Source organism: Octopus bimaculoides, chromosome 14 (assembly GCF_046866305.1).
Source record: "Octopus bimaculoides isolate indiv1 chromosome 14, ASM4686630v1, whole genome shotgun sequence".
NCBI classification, from domain to species: Eukaryota; Metazoa; Mollusca; class Cephalopoda; order Octopoda; family Octopodidae; genus Octopus; species Octopus bimaculoides.
In genome coordinates, this window is record NC_142941.1 from 28050791 (window position 1) to 28068041 (window position 17251).

Below are 17251 nucleotides of genomic sequence, written 5' to 3' on the forward strand. Positions count from 1 at the left end.
CATGGAAAGCGGACGTTAAACGATGATGATGAATAATACTGTTGACTGTGACTTCGAAATTCCAACCATTCTTGGAATCTTCAAAGTCACTGTCAACAACATGCATATATAAGAATAATAAATTTGTACTCTACAAAAGTATCGAGTTATTCATTAGATTAATGTAAAATTTTTATTATAACTGGACATAAAAACAAGCATTGGTATATATATGCACACACGCACGTATGTATGATGTGTGTATGTCTTTGTGTTTCTCCCCCCTCCCCACTGCTTGACAGTCGTTTTTAGTTTGTTTATGTCCTTCTAACTACTTAGCAGTTTGGCAAAAGAGACAATGTAATACATACCAGACTTTAAAAAAGATAGTACTGATAGTGCCCCGACATGATCACAATCCAAAGTCTGAAACAAGTAAGAGAAAAAGATTAATTCTAGTGAGAGTGGGGAAAACAAATCTGGAATTTAAATTAATTAAAATTAATTGTAAAAGTAATATAGTTGTGAGTGACTTATGTTTGCCAGTACAGTGATACCTCTGAGTACATTTCATTGTTGTTAAACCGCATCAAGAGAATTTCATCTAATGATTAGCATTATTAGGCTTAAGAAGACTTGTTTGTTTCAGATATATTTCACAATCTTTCTGTATTACATTCTTATACTTTCTTTTATTATATTTTTGATGATTTTGTATTACTTTATACTGTTTTTCTAGAAAAGGTATAACTGAATCATATGAGAAATTGACTTAAAGGGTTGTCAACAGGGACAGTATGTGGCCTTAAAACATGCCTCAGAAAATTCAGCCAACGTCAATTTAAAGCAATGATCATGATGGTGGTGGTGGTGACAACTTACAGTGTTTTTTATCAAGAATGTAACTGTGCATTTGAGAAAACCAAATTTTCGTATGATACACCACTCTAGAAATGTATTGTTAATCATGTCTGCTAATGAGACATTTAAAGGTTTTAATTGCTTGCAATGAATATTCTCTCATGTTGGCATCCATCATACAGGCAATTAAATTTGTGAAATGTGTTGTTCCTTGTATAGTGCCTCTTGCCAATGTGACCAGTACTAAATGTGATTATAGTATCTGTTTCATCTGCTTTGGTGCTAGAAGTAGTGCATGTTCTGTTGTGTAGTGTGTGTGTGTGTGTTGTCACACTTGTTATGAAGAAAAGTTTTCCTAATCTTGCATCTTTATATTGTATAGCTAACTTTAGTTCCATATAATTTCTCTCACTCATTGCATATGGCTATAGCTATTCAGTTGGTTTCTGCAATAAACTTTATATCTATTATCAAACTTCTCTGATGTTATACAAACAATGAGAGGATGGGAATGATAATATATAACCCAGTTTAACACCACCATGTGATACTCTGTTGGCTTAACAGGAGTCCACTATGTTGCAGGCATTCAAACCAGGAGGATTTGAACTCAGAACATACACAGCTGGAAAAAAGTGCAAGGCGTTTTGTCCAACACTCTAGCATTTCTATGAATCCATCACCCTAACAATAATAATAATCCTTTCTAGTATAGGCACAAGGCCTGAAATTTTGGGGGACAGTCAAGTAAATTAAACCAACCCCAGTGTGCAACTGGTACCTCATCAACCCCCAAAAGGATGAAAGGCAAAGTCGGCCTCAGTGAAATGATAATAATTACTTCAAATTTTAGTACAAGGCCAACAATGTGAGGGAGAGAAATTAGTCGACTACATTGACCCCAGTATTTAATTGGTACCTATTTTATTGACCCTCAAAGGATGAAAGGTACAGTCCACTATCATAGTAGAACAAAAGTGAATTTTGTCTAATACACTAATGGTTCTGCCAACTTACCACCTGAATAATAATAAAATAATAATAATTATTATTATTATTTTCTACTATAGACACAAGACTTGAAATTTTGTGGGAGGGGACTAGTCGATTACATTGACCCAAGTACTTGACTGGTACTTAATATCATGAAAAGGATGAAAGGCAAAATGAAACTTGGTGGAATTTGAACTCAGAACATAACAGCAGACAAAATGCCACCAAGTGTTTTGTTCAGTGCTAAATGGTGGTGGTGGTGGTGGTGGTGGTGGTGGCTTCTTTTTTAACTACAAGGGTTTACATTAAGAAAGACATCATGGACAGTACAGGACAAAACAAAGGATGTGTGTGTGTGTGTTGTTATGAGGGTTTTGTGTGTAAACAAGACCAACAAAATTTTTAAAAATCAACAATGTGTGATCCTCAATTGAGAGGAGATGTTCGAGGGCTGCTCATAGAAAAATCCCATAATTCCATTAAAATCACCACCAAAACCAAGAACCACCATCATCACCACCACTACAAAACAAATATAGGAACAGCAATCGTGATAACAACTATGAAGAGAATAGCAACAACATCAAACAAATACAATAACAAGAACAACATGAAACACTACAGTAGTAACAACAACATGAACATCAAACACTAGGCGTACCAAAAAAGAAACACCAATAGCAACAAAACCATAACAACAACAATAGCAATAAGAACAATGTTAACAATAAAAACAACAAACACCATTGTCAACAACAACAACAACAACTATTCTTAGCTCAAAATAAAATAGTTTCTGATGGAGCAGAGGATGAGGGTGAAGAGTCTGGAACTGAATTATAGAAAATAGTATTATGTTTATTGAATAAGAAACCCCTCCCTCTCTCTAAAAATATGGAAGCTTAATATCGAAATGATTTGTGAGTCACTATGGTAACAACTCTAACACTTTCAACAGCAACAATGAAAGCTTCTGTGGCCACATGATCTGTTAGAAATAACAGCCAGATTCCTCCAACTTACACCCCACTGTCTTAAAACTGGAAGGACATTGGACAAAGTTGTTTAAGATATATGAAAAAGTAGTTTTGATCATAGATATACTTGATTGAGGCAGATCTGGGGTTAAGCAACCCCACTAGTAACACTTGTTGTCAGTCAACAGAGGGAAAAATGAAAGATACACGAGATACTGTACTTTAAATAGAGTATGTATGAAATACAAATGGGATGGTCATGACTGGACTACCTTTATTCATAGGTCAACTGATTAGGGACTAACCCAGGGCTAATCAACTACAACATTAGTCAGCGATTCTGACATTAAAAAAAAGGGATTTTGCCTCATTGAAAGATAATGATAATGTAGAATATTGTCTTTATTGACTTGGGGTTCAGTTCTCATTGAGATACCCCCAGAGGGAACTTATACATAACTGCTCAACATGCTAGACACAGCAGTCAAATCTCCTGCGAATCTTATCATCTTAAAAAAGAAGGACATACTAGGCAATGTCACTATCATGATGATGATGCTGTTCTTTATGTCTTACTTCTTTCAGCCATTTGACTATGGCCTTGCTGGAGCACCACCTTGAAGAATATTTTAGTCAAATGAATCAATCTCAGTACTTATTTTGTCATTAAATCTGGTACTCATTCTATTGGTTCCTTTGATGAACCAATAAGAAACTAATAGAGGTTCTAAATTATAGGGATGTAAACGAAACACATCAACACTGGTTGACAAGTGGTTGTGAGGTGTGGAAGACAAGGTTGTGGTCCTCCAGATCAAACGAGTGCCACAAAGGAATTGGCAAAGGCTGGGCTTGGAAATGATAATCCAGGCCATTGCAGAAGCTTTGGAGAAGATAGCGGAAACCATCACAATTGGTGAAGAAGTAAAACTGAGAAGTGGAGGGTAGGATTCCCCTGTGTTTTAAATGTGGCCAAAAAGGTCACATAAAAGCAGAAAGCCCTCCACCTGACACAAAGGCACCAACGAAGGAAATCACACCTCCACCTCTTGCGCCATCCTATGTGAGCAAGGAGGAGCCAAAGAAGGAGGAAGAAACCCGAGAGGCAGAGGAAACAGAATGGAGTACACAGGTCAAGAAAAGAAAAAGTGGAGGAAAAAAAGAACTGATGTGAAAATGTGAACTCCCCATCCTACTCATACCAGGTCCCTCACTGTCCCACCCTCACCCAACAGTCACCAACTCTCACTTTGTCCCTCCAGACACAGGCACAGACATCCAGGTACCCAAAATTCCCCAATCTCCCCCTCCCCCACAAAAAATGTGTCACATGGTGGTTTATAACCAAGCGAACAAAAAGTTAAGAAAGGAAATTAAGAAAATAAACCCACCTATGTCGGTGTCTGAGGGTTAACTCAAGCACTCCAGATGCACCCTGGTGTGTAAGGAAGAAATGAGTAGACTTATAGTAAAATAAGGATCAGAGACCTGAATAGGGAAATGGTGGGCTTTTGTTACCTCTTTTTCAGCAATGACTAACTGATGATAATGTAATGATTTGTTTTATAAACGGTTTAAAAAGTCTAAATGAGGTCACTCATATTGTGGGGTCGATTGGCCTTCATTCCATTTTTCACTATTTATAACCATTTTCTCTGTTTGTTTTTCTTTTTTCTCCCCAGTAATATGTTTGTCTGTTCTTGTATTGTCTATCTTTGTAGCCCCAAGTGGGTAATTAGGAATATACCATACCAATACAACCATTAACATCTTAATTTCAGACACAAAGACAGACAGACAAATACACACACACACTTTTGTGTGTGTATGTATATATATATATGTATGTGACAGACCATGTATGTATGACAGACCATGCTTTTCTTTTGTTGGGCTCAAATCTCATTTGCAAACCCTTGGAAACCACACCTCCACCAACTATTCTGCTTTATACGTCTGTGCAGACTTTTCAATGCAATGTCTGACAGGAGGTTTGCAAATCTAATGGAGAAATTTTAAGATCCACAAAGATCAGAACTTATTTGCAGCTCTTGGTGTCCAAATCAGATATGCAATCTATGTGGGTGTCTTCAAAATATTGTCTGGTTTAACAAGCCACATCAGATGCCATGATAGTTCTAAGCTGAAGGTGCAGGAGGTGGTCAAACTCTGCATAAGGAGTATACAACCACCATCATACGTACATACATACATAGAAACATACATATATATATATATATATAAATAATATATGAGTGTATGCATATATATGTCCATGTATGTACATACCTTCATCTACATGTATATATAGATGCATATCTGAGTACATGACGTTGCAAAAGAACATGGACAAAATGATAAACAAGGTACAGAAAGCACACAGGCCACATAGAGAACACACACACACACACACACACACACACACATATATATATATATATATATATATAGACCCAACTCAACCCTCCTCCTCCATGGACAAGAAGCATCATGAACCCCCTTTACACTTGTTATTATCCCTATCTCAATACTCCCCACTCTCACACCAATAACAAACAAGGAATCCTACCCACACCGATGCACAAAACTCCCACCCAAGGAACCCCATACCGTCCACCCAACCAGCATCCACAATCATACCTCTTTTCCTACAGATCTTCATACCCACGCTACTCACACCAACAGAATCCCGATAACTACCTATCCCACTCCAACCTCTCATACAATCCACCCTACAAACACCCAAAAACCCACCGCATTTCTCACAAAACCTTAAACCATCACATCCCAGACCAACACAATCACTATAACTGCCCATCCACTTCCAGCCTCTCCACCCAACAATACCCCAACCTCTACCCCTTCTACCAGAACTCTAACAATCACTACACCCCCTACTTCAACAACCATTTTTTAGACAGAGGGGAGAAAAACAGGCACCACCGCTAATACAGACCCATAAAAAGAAAACTAAAATAATAAATCTCTCTAATAAAACCCTTACACAAACCCAAATTAACATCCTAGACAGAAGCTTAAAATTCACACCCACCCCAAGGACACCCAACCCCACTGAGATCAAGGATGACATTTCAGAATTCTGCAGAAAGCTTCGTTTAACAGAAGCTTTTATAGACCTCAACAATGAGGATGATTCAATTATTAAAAACAAAAGCAACTTCATACCTTCCAAAGGAAGAAATAAAGCACTGGACGATTTTTGCAACCACATCCAGAGTTTCCCTTTTACCCCACCCAAAACCAAGGTCAAATCCAACTTTAATAGCAAAACATGGAAACAGGACAAAGCCTTACTATCAAAGAAGCTGACAAAGGTAGTACTGTAGTCCTAATGAACACAGATTTTTACAAACACCTAGCACTCTCCTTACTAAACGATAACTCCTATGAAACTATCACCAACTATAAACAACAAAAAACTCTAAAAAACCTCATCACCCTTATACTCCAACATGGTCAAGGACTCACGGACAAAGAAAAGGATTATATCATTAATTTCAAATGCAAGCCCAGCCTCTTCTATGGCCTCCCTAAAATCCATAAAAACAAATCCATCACCGAAGCCTGCAAACTCTCCTCTGACATCTACATCAACATCAAGGCACCAGAAGACTTAAAACTAAAACTCATTATAGCAGGCACCTCCTGCGAAACACACCGCTTAAGCAACTTCCTGGACATCCTTTTGAAACCTTTCCTAAGTCACATCAAAAGTTTCATTAGAGATGATCTTGACATGCTTAAGCACCTCCCAAAAACAACAAATGAGGAAGCATTCTTGGTTTCTTTTGTCGTGATCAACCTATATACAAACATCCCTCATGAATTTGGTATTGAAGCAATTAAATTCTGGCTGGAGAAACTCCTAGAAGCATTTCCTAATCGCATCAGCACAACCTTCATTACAGAATCACTTAAGCTCATTCTGATCAATAATTACTTTCTGTTTGCAAACACATACTATCGCCAAAAATATGGTATCGCGATGGGTACCAACGGGTTTTTTTGAATTATCACTATATGAGATCTCACACCAGAAATTTGAACACCTTTTCCACATCTACTTAATGGAAAACTAGAAAAGATACTTGGATGATTGTTTCATCATATGGAAGGAATCCTATGAAAAACTTCTAGAATTCCCTTCTCCTGCCTATCCATTGAAATACATTTAAATTTACTTCTTGTTTCTCTAAGAACAAGAACATAAACTTCCTGTTGACAAAGAGTCCAGAACTCCAACTAAAGAATTGTCTTCCCTTACACACACTTCCTGTTTTGACACCACACTTTCTGTTTAACACATAAACTCTCAGCCTTTTTTAAACACAACACGATTCTTAATTCCATGCAGCCTAATCTATCGAACAATTATCTACATGGATTACCATTGAACTTTAAAAAGTCAAAGACAATATAATGTATTGGTATATTTATTTTTTTTATATATTTTTAATATTTTTGTAAAAAAAACATTTTCATTTCCACTCTTCTTGAAAATTTACCATGCAATGAAAGCTGGTTAGAAATCCTTTTTAATCCTCCTTATGCACATCTATATTAAAATATGCTTTCAGTTTAGCATTCTGCCTTATTATTATTATTATTTTTTATTTTCCTATTATTTCTCCATGTGCGGTTAACACAACTCCACCATTTACTGACTTATATATATATATATATATATATATATATATATATATATGACAAAAGTCTTGTGAGTAGATTTAGTTGATGAAATACATCTGTCATATATATATATATATATGACAGATGTCTTTCAATTTCCATCAACCAAATCTACTCACAAGGCTTTTGTCAGCCTAAGATTATAGCAGAAGACACTTACCCAAGGTGCCATACAGTGGGACTGAACTTGAAACCATGTGGTTGGGAAGCAAACTTCTTACAGCACACCCATGCTGTTGCTGATGATGATGTTGGAATCAGCTCTTTTCTAATTTCAAAGTCGGCTTCCTTAACTTGACTCTGCATTACAAATAGCCTACAACTTATTTGGGCTTTGGTATGAATAAACATTGCTACAATAGGGCAATTAAATTGAGCTAAGACATATAGGCATGTGTATGTATATATATAGGGTTGTGTATGTGTCACTGTTTATGTTTGTGGCATGCGCATATGTGTAACACCCACACATAATAGTACTGTGAAGCATGATGCATAACCAAACTAGTATTGATAATTTTCTCTTTCTGTCTCTCTGTCTGTCAGTGAGTGAATCAGTCAGTCAGTTGGTCAGCAAGTCAGTCAGTGGGTCAGTAAGTAAGTGATTGAGTGAGTAAATCAGTCAGTCCCATCCAGTCCTGTCCCATCCCACTCTACATTTCTGTTTCCAGTAGAGTATGACGTGGGATATCAAACCACAGGATAGGGTAGTGTGCAGAATACAAGCCACATAATAGTATTAATAAAATACAGAAAACGTATAGATAAGGATATTCAAAACATAAAATACCACATACATTTTCTGTATCTTATTAATAAAACACACACACATACATGTATGTATACATGAATGTATGAATGAGTTTTCTTTGAGTTTAATTCAAGTTCTTCAGAGACTCCAAGCTGGTTACTCACAAAACAACAAGACTTATTGAGTTAAGAGAGTTCCTGGTGTTTGTAAATATGTGGTTGAGTTGGTGTGTTGGTATAACTGTCAATGTACACATCCGTGTGCATCTATTCACATAAGAATCTCAGATGAAAATTTTTTGAAATGTCTTACAAATCCTCACTGTGTCACTAATAGATTGGACTTGGAGAATCCGCATCAGTTCCTTTTGCTCTTTTTCTGTGCAACTGAGTATTTCTAGGTCTTTGTGCAAATTGTTGGTACATAATCTAATGCACCAATGATGATAGCTACAAATGAGAATTCATGGTCAGAGCACAAAGCGCTGTAAGATCTGCATTAATTTGCCATAAATGTTCTCTTTTTCCTGGACTTTTGATTCTACATTCACATCTACTGGGCAGCTGACCTCTACAGAACAATATCAGATCTGAATTGATGTTTTTATTGGGGTGTTCCAGTATTCCTTGTTTTTAAAGGTGTGAATACCTGCTGGTTCTGACATTCCTTTGATATATATACATGTCTGGGCTGTCCGTCTTTTGGATAACATTGTAAATAGTCTTTGCAACTATATCATACTCCAGGGGCAGGGGCAGCAGCTGATGATGTAGGTGATATCTTCTACACTAGTATAGTAGATGTATGCATGTATGTGAAGAGATGAATTGGAAGAGTCATTAGAGCATAAGATAGAATGCTTTGCAGTAACTATTCCAGTCTCTGCATTGTGAGTTCAAATCTTACCATGGTCACCTTTGCCTCTCATTCTTTCAATGCCAATAAATAAATTATCAGTCTAGTACAGGGGTGATTTCTTTCTGCCTTTCTCTGGAAGAAATCTACTGAGGTCAGATCTGCAGATGAATGAACTCCACCAGGTTTTAAAATATTCCCTGTCATGCCGTGTATGTCACCATGGCATTCCTACAACCCCATCAACACTTCAAAACCTAGGGATTAGGTTATTTATCTCTGTGTGTGTGTGTGTGTGTGTGTGTGTGTGTGTGTGTGTGTGTGTGTGTGTGTGTGTGTGTGTATGTCTGTGTGTGTTTCTGTGCGTGTGTGTGAGTGTGTATGCTCTCCACTCACACACACAAAATACAAGAACTTTAGTTAAGAGGCAAATAAACATATATGGAATAAATGGACAGTTCTTTAGAGAGTTTTTAGAGAGTCCTTTCATTTACATCTGAATTGTGTAGACTTCCTTTAGTGAGCTCTTCTTTTTTTCACTAGTCTAATGATTTTTTTTTGTATCTCTTTTTTTTAATCTTTTTTCAACTGAATTTTGTTGTTACTTCTGAATTCACATTAGTCCAATAACCATTCTGCATTCTTTACATTGCCAAGTTCACACTGACTATTTTCACTGCAAGTTTAAAACTGTCTACTGTTCACATTAAACCACAGACATTCACGGTTGCATCAGACCAACTTTTAACTATTCTCCTTCAGCAAAGATGCCTCTGTTCACATTAAGTGACTCACATTCACCATCGCATTGAACTGGCTTATAACTGTTCTCTTCACAGCAAAGATGCCAATGTTCACATTAACCAACTCACATTCACTGTTGCATTGAACTGACTTATTTACTTCCTCAACACTAAATACTGTGTCAACTGTTCCACATGAAATTGTCCAACATTGACCACCTCACATTGACCCACACATTGACTACCTGACATCGACCCACACATTAACTGCCTAACACTGACCCACTCATCAACACACACATCAACTGCCATCACTCAGCTCCCAGCACAAAACTAAAACGTCACGTGTTCAATAGGAGTATTTATAGTTCACCCATACAGTAAAAAGCATGCCAAATCATACCACCTACATTTCAAACAGTCATATGACCACAATGAATTATTTTTTCTTCTTCGTTTGCAAAACCAGAGGGTGGTGTTCAAATTTGCATAGTATGAATGGAAAATTATCTGAATATAATTTTTCATTCATAACACCTACTAAATATCTAACTCACTTTGTAATTATGAGTGCGTTTAACCTCACATGTGCGTATGCTCACATTTTTGCTAATGCTTGTATGAACGTGTGTACTTGTGCTATGCTGCTTGCCTGAGGGCATTTATACATCCATATTGGTTAACGGTTATTTTCAATACTTTTCTCTCTGGATTAAGTGTTCGTTTCTCTTTTTGTCTTCTGCAATTTTTTGTGTCCCACAAGAGGAGTCGATGCTAGATGTGTTGAAACAATTCCATCTTCTGTCTTTCATTTGTTACTTATATATATATATATATATATATATATATATATGTGTGTGTGTGTGTATACACACACACACACACACACACACACACACACACGCATAAATGTCAAGTGCTCAACACCACATTGGTGGATAGAATTTCTTTATTTGTGAATTAAGGCTACCATTGGTTTCATATTAAGAAAAATAGAAAAAGCCTTAACATCCTAACAATTTTTCAAGCTGATCACATGGGGGAATGGTGTGTGCCTCTATTTTGGATAAAAACACCAAGTCTCATTGAATTCACTGACATTGTCATAAAGCAACAATAAATCAAGGAGTGCTATTCATGGATGACATCTTTTGAGTGGTTATCTCCCTTGGATTTCACTTTTGGGCAAACAGTTGTGTCAGATTATAAATTTGTTTGCATTATCGTATATTATACTCTCGGTGTATGTGATGTTCATATGCTTGTGTGCTGAGGTAGTTCTTCATGAATTCATATTTCTTCTGTGAGTGGAGTTTGTGTTATGTATATTTAAATTTCACATTTAGAAAAGAGGCTATCCTGGTGGGATTAGTGTCAGAGGTGGTGGCTCCTCTTTGAAGCTTTAAGTGTGAAATATTGCCTGTGTATGGAGGGAGAGAAGATTTCATCCCTAATGTTTAGGGTGTTATCTGTTGACTGTATGATATTTTTATTTTTCAGTGATACTGAATTCACATTTGGTACCCCGTCTTCTGTATTTTCTGGTTTTAGCAATGATGTACCATTTTATCTGGGGGTTACATATTCCACCTTCTTTTAATGCCCATATCATATTGGATAGAGATGTTGCATGTTTTTATTTTTGTCTCTGAATGACTCCAGGTGTTGTGTGCACCTTTCCTTGAATGAGTTGCCCGTCATTCCAATATACATCTTTGCTACTCCATTGGGATTTGTGATTTTGGACTTGTATACATGTTCTTTTTCAAGACAGTTATTTAGAGGGCAGTGGTTTGGAGATCTAAAGTTGCATTGTCTTTCAGGGGTATCTTTTATTGTGGTTGAGTATAGGGGAGACAACTATAGCTAACTTTAATGGTGTTTCAGTTGAAAATCTTGTGGTATTTGTGTGAATGTGAGAAGTGATTGTCTATAAATTTTAAGAATTTCCTAGCTATGTTAGTGGCTACAATCATGCTATAAGATGGGTTTAACCATAGGAATTTTCCTATGCACCTTCTTAGTCTTTTTGTATTTGGCTCAATGTAGTTTATGCTATTGTTGAAGTTGGACCTTTCTAATGCAACAAAAAATGGGTTAATAGCCAGGTGAAATATTTTCTGTACTGGCTAACAAATCTGTCCTGTGGTAGATGAGGGAATCTAGGTGCAGGAGTGGCTGTGTGGTAAGTAGCGTGCATACCAACCACATGGTTCTGGGTTCAGTCCCACTGTATGGCACCTTCGGTAAGTGTCTTCTACTATAGCCACGGGCTGACCAAAGCCTTGTGAGTGCATTTGGTAGATGGAAACTGAAAGAAGCCCGTCATATATGTATATATAGATATATATTTATGTGTGTGTGTGTTTGTCTCCCCATTATCACTTGACAACTGATGCTGGTGTGTTTACATCCCCGTAACTTAGCAGTTCGGTGAAAAGAGCACGATAGAATAAATACTAGGCTTACAAAGAATAAGTCCTAGGGTTGATTTGTTCAGCTAAAGGCGGTGCTCCAGCATGGGTACAGTCAAATGACTGAAACAAGTAAAAGAGAGAGTAATCTGAAGTCAACATGCTGTTACCAGTCAAATTTGTAAATCTGAGGTATAGTCACCAAATAAAATTAGTATGTTGATATATAAAATACACACAGATAATGGATTTTTATACATTTATTCCAGGGTTTCATATGTTTTCAATAAAATATTTGGGAAATCTGGTTCCATACTGTAATCACATCAATCAATTGATCCATAGCCAATAGACTGTAAAAATAGTGAATGGACCTGCTCCTTTATCGTCTTCAGAGCTGCAACATGCTGTCTGCCAAAAATAAAAAAAAATTTTAAATGGAATTTACCTCGATAACAAGCTAGAGGGGGATTCCTCTTGGAGTTGAAAATAGTAGTAACGTTAATTCATACAGAACTGCCATGTTGAAGATCTTAAGTATATTTGAAAACTAAGTCATCTATTTTAAGCAAGTATTTGGTCAGTGCTACACTAGCAACAGGAGGAGGGACTGTTATTGCCATAAGTATCCAAGATTCATAAATCTGACCAGGAAAAGATTGAAATCTGATATTCTGCTATTAAGGGTTATTGCAGGACACAAGGAATACTATGTTGGAAATTATGACTAGGTTTTGAAATGTTAGTAGAAGGAAGGGAGTTATAAGTTATGATAAGAATACATTAACAGATTGAAGACATGTCGAATTATTTAAGGAGAGAGAACAATTCACTATTCCCTATATATTAAGATATTTGGCTTCCAGTTAATAATGCAGATAAGAATATTAATAAACTGAATTCATAAAGAACTATAATATAATACAATATAGTAAAAGGAAGATAACCAAAATAATAGATTGTAAAAAAAAAACAAAGGGTGGAGGAGACTAAGACAATGGAGAAATTAATTAGAAAAATTAAGGAAATTTAAAGTGAAAATCCTCTTATATATATAATAAGTAGAAAAAAGCAAAACAAATGGAAAGAAAACATCTGAAATTATAATTTAAAATGCCAATAACACTAAAGTATTGTACCAGGAAAAGACAGATGGGAGTTATTATATCAAGGGATTCTAATAAACCATTTTCAAGGGAAGGAAGGTGACAAGCTAGAAGGATCATTAGCATACCAGGCAAAAATGCTTAGTAGCATTTCTTCCATCTTTACATCCTGAGTTCAAATTCTGTTGAGGTTGACTTTGCCTTTCATACTTTTGGAGTCAATAAAATAAGTACTGGGGTCGATGCAATCAACTATCCCCCTTCCTCAAATTTCAGGCATTGTACCTATAATAGAAAGGTTCATCATCATCATCATCATTAAGGTGTGAAGGTGCATGGCTCAGTGGTTAGAGTGTCGAGCTTATGATCGTGAGGTTGTGAGTTCGATTCCCAGACCGGGCTGTGTATTGTGTTCTTGAGCAAGGCAGTTTATTTCATGTTGCTCCAGTTAACTCAGCTGTAGAAATGAGTTGCGACATCACTGGTGCTAAACTGTATCGGCCTGTGCCTTTCCCTTGGATAACATCAATGGTGTGGAGACGGGGTATGCATGGGCAACTGCTAGCCTTCCACAAACAATCTTGCCCGGACTTGTGACTAGGAAGGTAACTTTCTAGGTGCAATCCCATGGTCATTTATGACTGAAAGGGGTCTCCTCCTCCTATTATTAAGGTGGTGAGCTGGTAGAATCATTAGCATGCTTGGCAAAAATTCTTGACATTTTACCTATGTTTACATCTGGAGTGTGGAGGTGCAATGGCCCAGTGGTTAGGGCAGTGGACTCACAGTTGTGGGATTGCAGTTTCAATTCCCAGACCGGGCATTGTGAGTGTTTATTGAACAAAAACACCTAAAGCTCTATGAGGCTCCAGCAGAGGGTGGTGGTGAACTCTGCTGTAATCTTTCACCACAACTTTCACCCTTTCTTCCTGTTTCTGTTGTACCTGTATTTCAAAGGGCCAGCCTTGTCACACACTGTGTCATGTAGAATCTCCCTAAGAACTACGTTAAGGATACATCCTGTCAGGGTTGATGAAATAAGTACCATTTGAACACAGGGGTTGATGTTTTCAACTTATTTCCTCCCCCACAATTTTTTGTTTGGTGCCAAAATTTGAAACCATTATCATTATTATTATTATTATTATTATTATTATTATTATTATTATTATTATTATTATTATTATTATTATTATTATCATTATTATTATTAATGTTGATGTTGTTGTTACATAGGTAGGCTGAATCATTTAGTTTGAATTCCCTTAATAATATAGTGAGATTTCAGATTTACAAATCTTCAATGCTTATTGCAATAGTGGCTCCTTTTCCCTGTTGCCAGTATAATATTGAACAAATATTTACTCAAAATAGTAGAGGACCTAGTTTTCAAGTCGTAACTTTATGGTCAAATTCCTTGCTTTTGGCAGCTCTGAAAAAAGAGGAGCAGGTCCATTTTGAATTTTTTCACCTGGTCAACTATAGATTGATTGCTTAATAGGATTACACTATGGAACCAGACCCCTCTATTATTTTATTGGAAACATAAATCTAGAATAAACATATAAAAATTTATTATGTACATGTATTTAATACACATACACACACACACACATATGGACACAGGCATGGCTGTGTGATAAGAAGCTTACTTTTCAGCCACATTGTTCTGGGTTCAGTCCCAATGCATGGAACCTTGGGCAAGTGTCTTCTACTATATCCTCTGGCCTTGTGAATGAATTTGGTGGACAGTGTGTGTGTGTGTCTTTGTACCTGTGTTTGTCTCCACCTCCATTACTGCTTAATATCCAGTGTTGGTATGTTTACTTCCCTGTAAATTAGCAGTTCAGCAAGAGATCAACAGAATAAGTGCTAGGCTTAGAAAATAAGTCCTGGAGTTGACTTGTTTGACTAAAACCTTTCAATGCAATGTCCCAGCATAGCTACAGTCAAATGACTGAAACAAGGAAACAATTAAAAGAATATAAGGAGAAAGAGAGACAGAGAGACAGATTGATAAAATACATCAATACTGGGCATATTTCATCAAGTTGATGTCATGATAAAATGTACCCAGTATACTCTGTAAAGTGATTGGTGATTGAAAGGGCATCTGTATGGAGAAACCATGTCAAATAGAAGCATATTACTGAGACATGATCCCCTGTCTTGTCTAGTGAAGCAGTGATTTCAAATATGAACTCAGACCATGACAAGCTATTCAACCTATGCCAACATGGAAAGTGAAAGGGAAGTGATGATAATGTTGATGATTATTTAAGACAAACAATATTCAAATATTTTGAGAATAAAGCAATTCCTTCTTCAGTGTGAATTAAATGGCAATGAAAGTTAGAAGACAGAATTCAAAATTTCCCCAAATGGGAAGGAGATCATATTTCATAAAAAATGTTAGTGGATATTGATATATTTTATATATCGTTCTTTTGACAGAAAATTGTTTTTAAGAGAAACACAATCTTTTAGAACGTTTGGCAGACGATGTAAATAAATGAATATATAAGTAAATAAATAAAGGTGTTTTAACTCAATATTGTTGCATATGTATATATTTGAAATATTTGTGTTACATAGGAGAGAACTCAATCCAACAGAATTGAAGATTGATAAATATATTTTTATATTACTTTCAAAAGAAACAACATATATTTAATATATTTTATATTACTCTGTGAGTTTGATGGATTGAGTTCTCTCTAATGTTTAACAAATATTACAAATATACAAAATACAGCAATATTTGGTTAAAATACTATTAGTTATTTATATATGTATTCATATCATCCACCAAAGATTCTATGAGGTTGTGTTTCTCTTAAAATAGTTTTCTGCCGAGAGAATGATATATAAAATATAACATCAACAGCTACTGATATTTTTATGAAATAGGATCTCATTCACATTCAGGAAATTTTGAATTTTTGAGTGATTTTTGTCTTGTAGCTCACATTACCATTTATTTCTTGCTGAAAATTCTACTAAATATCAAACCACATTTTTTCTTTGAGATGTTTCAATACAAATTTTTTGTTATAAAAATCTTCTCTACTTCACTCTTATTAATGACTCTTGCTTTGTGACATAAAAATGTCTAAAATAAATGCCATTACACACACAAACACACACACACATACCTACATACATATAGTATATACACACATACAGACCTATTTTTTCAAATAGTACAGAGTCTGCAAAGGCCTGCTGATATGGGATTTGGAAGGACATTTTTCATGTTGGTTAAGGGTAAATGCAAGGCCTTTGGTTATGAATCACCTATTTTCATAAATCTTTCAATTCACTTTCCATTGTTACTTGTTGTAGGTAGCACCATGTATTCTACATGTATGCATTCACACACACACACACACACATACGTAATACATACATACACACATATATATGCACACACACCCATAACCATACCTATATCGTGTATAATTAGCACTGATTACAAATGAGGAGTATTTTGTATTGGGAATCACTTTTTACACCTGACCTTATGGGCTAAGCTTATTGTCAGCCCTGCATAGGCTTCTGTGTGTATACATACATATACATATGTGCATACATACGTACATACATACATACATACATACATACATACATACATACATACATAACAAATTACAAGTTAAGGTCTACACTTGTAGTTCTTGGGGCACTGGAATATGTAGCACACTGCCTAAATACCAATCCGGAGAAATTAAGTTTCTCAAATTGTGAAAGAGAAAGCTGATTCAAAGACTACAGTTCCAAGCTATCTCTGAAACTATAAAAATCTGTAAAACTTTCCAGAAGTTTATCATTTAAGTAAATATATGCATGTGTAAACATGCAG

The 17251-nt window shown here is 36.0% G+C and overlaps 1 protein-coding gene and 1 long non-coding RNA gene across 5 annotated transcripts in view; one reads left to right on the forward strand and one right to left on the reverse strand.

The window, feature by feature from the left end:
* Positions 1–17251, forward strand: part of LOC106878084 (VPS10 domain-containing receptor SorCS3) — a 1080069-nt gene that overhangs the window by 679053 nt on the left and 383765 nt on the right. The gene's annotated exons all lie outside the window — the stretch shown is intronic.
* The window catches only part of LOC149132658 (uncharacterized), a 57083-nt gene continuing 51828 nt past the window's right edge, over positions 11997–17251 (reverse strand). Inside the window, exon 3 of the long non-coding RNA XR_016244267.1 lies at positions 11997–12694. This is a non-coding gene — a long non-coding RNA (uncharacterized LOC149132658). The remainder of the gene's footprint in view (positions 12695–17251) is intronic.